Below are 8,091 nucleotides of genomic sequence, written 5' to 3'. Positions count from 1 at the left end.
TCATGTAAAACTGGTTCAACTCTATTGTGTTAGATTTAATAAAGTATTCGTTTATTAGACGCAGAATCTCTGGCGAGAACAAGCAGGATTAATAGGAAGCAACTTATGCAACGGAAGAGAAATTCCGAAGGTCTATACCTCAACAAAGGTTGTGGGAGCAGTGGCCAAGGCAAGCATTTCTTTATCAACCTTTCATTTATGTCTATTCTCTTGAAATTTAGTACTTGGGTCATTACCAGTTTCTGCTTCATATAGTATGGTAGTATACACTCAATTTAAAAGTCCAATGGATACATATTAGTATAATACTCTTTACTTCTAGGATCATGCCTGTATTTAATAAATTATTGACCAGTCACATTATTCTCAGGTTTTGTAAAAAAAGAGATTAATTTCTATGAACTAACAATATAAACTAAATTAACACAATCCAATAATCACAACATTCCATTTATTATTTTAGTTATTATTAAATTCAAAATTAACTATGAGCTAGAAAAATGAAAGAATTTGATTGCATAATGTGTAAAACTTATTATACTCTCAGTGCATAAAAATTAATATCTTTTTAAAATGAAGGGTTAGAAGAATTTTAAAAATCCTCTAAGACGCTGAATGTGGGTACTTGATTGAGAAAGAATGAGAGTTATGATAGTGTGTGTGTGTGAGATATGTTTTTCATTAATTTGAGAGTTTTTGTTTGAAGCGTGGTCACCAGTGAAAAAATTATACTTCATGTGTTGATGTTCAACTTATTATTTGAAGAATTGAGAGCGGTAGGAAATGAATTGTAATCCTTTGATCATATAAGCTTTTACTTTATGTTAAACAACCAATCATCCAAGCTTTTTAATAAGAAACACATGCATTCTTTTATATTGAGATTTCTAACTGTCATATGCTAGCTAAGTCAGAGGATGAGGTATATGATGCATGCACATAAGGGAGAAAACGAAGTGGGTACATATTAGTATAGTAGTGACAGTATTATGTTGTATTAATAATCTTCCCATATTTTCCTAACAGTAACTAAGTCCAGGAAGATTATTCAAAGCCCCGTGTTATCAGATATAACGAATATCACATCGGCTGGAACTGGTCGACGCTTTAGGCTCATGAGTTTGGATAGAGCTGTTACAATACCAAGTTCGACGCCTAATGCAGTGTCATCTGATAGCACAATTTGTAAGAACCATTGTTACATTATGTAGAAAGTTGGAAATTTTAAAATGGAATAATTTTATCAAACATCTTGACGTTCTGTTTTTGATACAGGTGATTTAAACTCAAGCTCTATGACAAATAGGCATCCACTATCTATTGTGCAAAATGGACCGTCTATTATGTCCCAACAAAGCGGTATGTTCTGATAGGTGACAATATAACTAACATATTGGTTTGGTCAGACGATTAGTTCACGTAAGTTTGTCTCACATTGTCCAGGTACAAATATTACTAGCAACCAGACAGCTTCCGATGCAAGGTTGAAGAGATTGTTATATTTAAGGAAAAAAAGAAGATCCATGGTTATGGACAAGGAAAATTATGCCCCATCTTATACTGACAAAGGTGTGTACACCAACCATTACTTGAGTAATTTTTTTTTTTGGGATAATAGTCTAGAGAATTTTAGCAATTTGATCTTTATGTTGTTCAGTAAAGTCAATGTACAGTAAAGGTGGTACAACTAAGGTTCTTCCTAAAGAACTTGGTGATAAGATCATGTTATGTAAAGCCAAACAGGCAAGCCGGGATCAAGCAAGCTCTTCATATGATCATTTCGCTTCCCATACACCTGTTACAGGAGTATCATTGTATCGTCAATTGGCTTGTGAGTTTGATAGAGTAGCTGACCCACAACCAAATGTTGCAGACATATTTGAAGTTGCTGAGTTAATAGGTATACACTTTGTAATTTTTGTTTTTTTGGCCATACGTTCGTAACCTCCAAACTGTACCAGCTTGACGTTTATGCCTACTAACTTTTGTAGAAGAGGTCGATCTCGGTGATGCTTCATTTGTATGTTGCTATTGTTCTGCTTTGATGTGGTATGACGAACGGCTAGCTAAAAGTAAGCACTCATTAAATCCTGAATTCACTAGGTGCTGTATGAAAGGGAAGGTAGTCCTTCCATTTCTATCTAAACCACCCCTTCTTTTATATAATTTGCTTCATGGTATAGATCCCCGATCGAAACACTTTAAGGAAAATATTAGGGCATATAATAGTATGTTTGCCTTCACTTCGATTGGGGGGAAGGTGGAGGCAGCTGTCAACAATGGAGGGCCCCCAGTTTGTACTGAGTGGTCAAAATTATCACCGAATAGGTACCCTATTACCTCAAGTTGGTGAAACTCCAAAATTCGCTCAGCTATATATATACGACACTCAGAATGAAAATGAAAATAGAATGAAACCGTTTAAGTAAGTTCTATTATTCATGCCTTTATTATTGACTTATTTGTCAATCTTCAAGTGGGATATTATATTTACATAGTGATGTGTACTATGTGCAGTTCATTAAACACAGATGGCAAATTGGATATCTCATTAGTTGATGAATTGAAGCAAATGATTGATGAGTCTAATGTTTTGGCAAAATCATTTCGCAAAGTGAGAGATTATATCAGTTCTTCACAAAGTTCGTCGTTTGCTTTGAGACTTTTTCGCAAACGGGGTAAGGACCCTCGAACGTATAACCTTCCCACTTCTGATGAGATAGCTGCACTTATTGTGGGTGACTTTGACACAGTAGAAGTTGGCAGAGATATCATTGTCAAAAAAGAGGGGGTTCTTACTAGGATTCATGAAACCCACACTTCGTTTATCCCACTACAATATTCGTTGATGTTTCCTTTTGGTGAAGATGGTTGGCAAGAAGATATCCCATTATCTGGTATTGCTGCATCAACTAGCTCTCGAGTGAAACCTCGCGTAACATTGAGGGAATTCATATGCTTCAGAATACAAGAGAGGAATCATGAGAATGGGAATATTTTATTATGCAGAAGGCTTTTCCAACAGTTTGTGGTTGATTGTTATACAATGTTGGAATCTCAACGACTCTCATTTCTTCGTAACAACCAAAACCTTATTCGAGCTGATTTCCTGAGTGGCCTTGAAGAAGCCATGTCTAGGGGTGAAACTGACCCAAGTTCTTTGGGGACACGTATTGTGTTACCGTCATCATTTGTTGGTGGGAAACGGTATATGTTTGATTGTTGCCAAGACGCGATGGCTATATGCAAGCGCTATGGCTATCCAGATCTTTTCATTACTATGACATGCAATTCTGCATGGAAAGAAATTGATAGGTTTGTTAGAAAAAGGAACCTACGAGCTGATGAAAGACCTGATGTCTGTTGTCGAGTGTTTAAAATCAAGCTAGACCACTTAATATCAACATTGCAAAGTGGTATTATTTTTGGTCCCTTACAAGCAGGTATGGTGTGTCTTAATTATTTAATTATATCATTTGTATGTTTTAGTTTGTAGCAACTCACGCTGTTGCTAACTTACAGGGATGTATACGATTGAATTCCAGAAAAGGGGACTACCACATGCGCATATCTTGCTATGGCTTTGCAAGGAGAACAAGTTAGTTACCACATCTGACATTGATAAATGCATTTGCGCTGAGATTCCTGACAAAAAGGTATATCCTAAATTAAACAAAGTCGTCTCTACTTATATGCTGCATGGGCCGTGCGGTCCAGGACATGGTAAATCTCCTGGCATGGTTAATGGTAAATGTAGCAAATTTTTTCCCAAAAAATTCCAAGACACCACATTAATTGATGAAGATGGTTATCCTGTATATAAAAGGAGAGACACAGGCATTTATGTTGACAAGAAAGGGATTCGTATGGACAACAGTTACGTTGTCCCTTATAATCCTCAACTTCTGATGCTATACAATGGTCACATCAATGTAGAGTACTGCAACAAGTCAAATGCGATCAAATACCTGTTCAAATATGTCAGCAAAGGCCCTGATAGAGTAAATGTTGAGATTTCCAATCAAAATAAAGATTCCACAGATCCTGAGGTGAAAGACGAGATTAAACAATATTATGATTGCAGATATTTGACTCCATGTGAAGCTGTTTGGAGGACCTTCAAATATTACATTCATGTTAAGTGGCCTTCGGTTAAGAAAATGACCTTCCACCTACCGAATAAGCAAAGTGTATGTTTCAGAGATCATGGCGATTTGAACCACATTGTTGAAAAAGCATCTGATAAAGACACTATGTTTATAGCCTGGATGAAAGCCAATTGTATGTATGAACAGGGTAAAGACATAACATATGCAGAGTTCCCATCGTACTTTGTTTACGATGATGACAACCAGACATGGCATCCAAGGAAAAAAGGGCAATCTATTGGAAGACTCCAATATATCCCTCATGGAGTTGGAGAACTTTACTACTTGAGAGTTCTACTAACTATACAAAAAGGTTGCACAAGTTGGGAGAGCATTCGAACCATTGATGGTGTCGTATGTCCATCTTTTCAAGACGCATGTTATGCATTAGGATTGTTAGCTGATGACAAAGAATTTATAGATGCAATAATCGAAGCAAATGATCTAGCATCAGGTTAGTACTATATAAAACTGTGCATTTATTTATCCATTGTTAAACACAAAACATGTTTTGTCTTTCATAGAGTTTAGGCACCAAAGTTTAATATAAAATGTGCTGAATTTTTATTGCAGGTTTTCAGCTTCGTAAGTTCTTTGTAATGTTGCTTACTACGAACACTATGAGCAAGCCTGAATTTGTGTGGGACAAAACCTGGAGGATTTTGTCCGACGGGATAATCTATGAAAGGAGGAAAAAGCTACGCATTCCAGGTTCTTATATTAAAATTAATTTTAATCAAATAATAGACTTAGAGTACCATCTAACATTATATGGTTAAATTCATATTTAGATCTCCAAGTAAATGATGAGGACCTGAGAAATCTTTGTTTAATAGAACTGGAGAAGCTGTTGAATATGAATGGAAGGTCATTAAAAGATTATTCATGTTTACCCTTTCCTGATTTACTTGATGTCAGCCAGTATGAGAACAAATTAGTAGCTGATGAGTTGAATTATGATAGAGCTGAGATGGCAAATCTGCACGATTCTTTACTCAATTCATTAACCGCAGAACAACATCAAATATACAATTTCGTAATGGATGCTGTTAAAGGTAGTGTTGGAGGACTGTTCTTTTTATATGGATTCGGAGGTACTGGTAAAACGTATCTGTGGAACACATTATCTGCTGCAGTAAGGGCACAAGGGTTGATTGTATTAAATGTTGCTTCAAGTGGAATTGCTTCATTACTTCTACCTGGGGGAAGAACCGCGCATTCTCGATTTTCTATTCCCATTTCCATAAAAGAGAGCTCAACTTGCAATGTGGCGCAAGGTTCTTTAAAAGCAGAGCTATTACAAAAAACAAGTTTGATCATATGGGATGAAGCACCAATGCTTAATAGATTTTGTTTTGAAGCCTTGGACAGGACTTTAAATGACATAATGAAGTCGCATCCAGGTGGTACTAATGGCAGGCCTTTTGGTGGAAAAGTGGTTGTGTTAGGGGGAGACTTCAGGCAAATATTACCAGTTATACAGAGAGGAAGTCGCTGTGATATAGTTAATGCCACCATTAATTCGTCCTATCTTTGGAAGAAGTGTTCTGTTCTTAAATTGACCAAAAACATGAGGCTGACAAGTTCTCAATCCCTTAATGCAAACCTGGATATTACAAAGTTCGCTGACTGGCTACTAGATATTGGTGATGGAGAGGTGAACCCAAGTGCGGATGGGGAATCTATCATTCAGATACCAGACGATCTTCTTATTCGTGACTTTGATAATCCAATTCAAAGTTTGATTGATTTTTCTTACCCTGATATGCTGGAGAATTTGAGTAGAAAAAATTACAAGTTCTTTGAAGAACGTGCTATTCTTGCCCCCACATTAGAAAGTGTAGAAGCTATCAACAATGAGATGCTGTCTAAAATACCAGGAGAGGTTAGAGAATATTTGAGTTGTGATTCTACTTGCAAGTCAGATGAGGATTCAGAGGTTGAAGCTGAGTGGTTCACAAGTGAGTTCTTGAATAATATTCAATGCTCCGGCATACCAAATCACAAATTGACTTTGTAGGTGGGTGTCCCTATCATGTTGTTGCGCAACATTGACCAAGCAGGTGGACTTTGCAATGGCACCAGAATGATTGTTAAAGAATTGGGAAAAAATGTTATTGTTGCAAATGTTGTTTCTGGAAAGCAGTTAGGCGGGAAGGTGCTTATATCTAGAATGGATTTAGTTCCTTCGGACTCAGGTGTTCCCTTCAAATTTGTCAGGCGTCAATTTCCAATCTGTTTATGTTTTGCAATGACGATTAATAAAAGCCAAGGCCAGACGCTATCTCATGTCGGTCTGTATCTACCCAAACCAGTTTTTACTCATGGTCAATTATACGTGGCATTATCAAGGGTAAAGACAAGAAAAGGTTTGAAAATTTTGATCTTGGATGAAGAAGGTTTAATTTCTACTGTGACAAAAAATGTGGTATACAAGGAGGTTTTCAATAACCTTTGATCCACATGCTTCAGTTAAACTACGTAAGTTTTATCAATGAACAACCTCTTCAGCATAATTATGTATTTTCATTAGGATACCATTGCATGCAATAACCTTATACATTTCTATTTCTATTTGCAGACTCAATCCTAGAAGAAAATGTTCCCGTGCAATGTAATATGAGTGATTGTATTATAATGCCAGCTCCATGTTCACTATCATTGTTATATGATGCCCACCCATTTTTATTATACTGAATTCTAAATAATTTTGCTTATACACAGTCACAAAGATAGACATTTCTACTCAATTCTAACAACGTCTATTCCATAACTTATCAACAAGCAAATAGTAATCTTATCTTCTGTCATTAAATTTATTGGCATCAGTTACGTGCATGGTTATTTAATCCTGCCAAAATAGTTAATATACCATTGTCAAATTATATAGACAAACAAATATTTGGAAATGCATTTCATGCTGCTTAAGACTATAACGAAAACATATATTAGGAAATATATGAGCTATGTTTTTGTAATCCACCGAATTAAACTGGTTTCAACAACTAAAAAAGATACCCGTTTTTTTCAATTTCAGACCTGGTTGTCAACGGGTATACCTCATAACTTATACTATGCAATTCTAACTTTCCAAATTTTCCAAACGAGGTATACTCATAATGCGTTTTATATACTATGGTAAACTAGATAGATAAATTTGACAAACTTGGTAAGGTGAATTCAATGCATGTCAGACAATGGTAACATATCATTTGAATATCATTGACTTTTTCAAAGCTTCATTCATATGTTTTGAACCATATTGTCAAGAATAATTAAATCGGCCATAATATAGTAGTGTATTGTCTAATACTTATATACTTATATATATTATATATTCAGCTTTAGACAAACGGGTTTGCAGGCAAGTGGTTATCAAAGATCAAAACAAATCTCTGTAAATGGAGCTGAATTTCGTTGATGATCTTCTAGGATGTAAAGATTCAATTGCCATTCTATCATTACCTGAGCAGGTGTCTACCATTATATAGCTTAGTTGTTTTATGTTCTAATTTAACTAGAATCTGTCAACTGAAATACGTATTTTGATTTTTCAGGAAATAGCATTTGTTTCACCTAGATTTGCTGAAGAATTTGATCATGAACTAACTGAGCAGTGGAAGTTGTTTGATCCCATTGGGAAGATGCATTTGGTATCATATGAAAGAAAAACTGAAAAGCCTTTTTTGGGACAAGGGTTATTGGAGATCCGTAAGTTTTATTCATTGGAAGGCCTGAACTGGTGCCTTCTTAAATACCAGGGTTTTTCCAACTTTGATTTATTTATATACAATGAAGGTATTGAGGAAGTATGTTACCTCCCCCCACCTCCACCTCCAGTTATAACTCCCCCTCCTCCTTCGATTTGTGATGCAAAATCCACACAGTCAGACAGCAAAGATAACCTAACACCTCAGGATCGAGATTGGATATTGTATCCATG

At 35.9% G+C, this 8,091-nt stretch overlaps 1 pseudogene; it reads left to right on the top strand.

Moving 5' to 3' along the window:
• The first annotated feature begins 2,044 nt into the window (after positions 1 to 2,044).
• LOC130735357 (uncharacterized) lies at positions 2,045 to 6,606 on the top strand (annotated as a pseudogene).
• Positions 6,607 to 8,091: the final 1,485 nt, after the last annotated feature.

This window comes from Lotus japonicus, chromosome 2, assembly GCF_012489685.1.
Source record: "Lotus japonicus ecotype B-129 chromosome 2, LjGifu_v1.2".
Taxonomy (NCBI): Eukaryota; Viridiplantae; Streptophyta; class Magnoliopsida; order Fabales; family Fabaceae; genus Lotus; species Lotus japonicus.
Note: the sequence above shows the minus strand (reverse complement) of the source record. Positions and strands in the feature narration are given on the sequence as shown.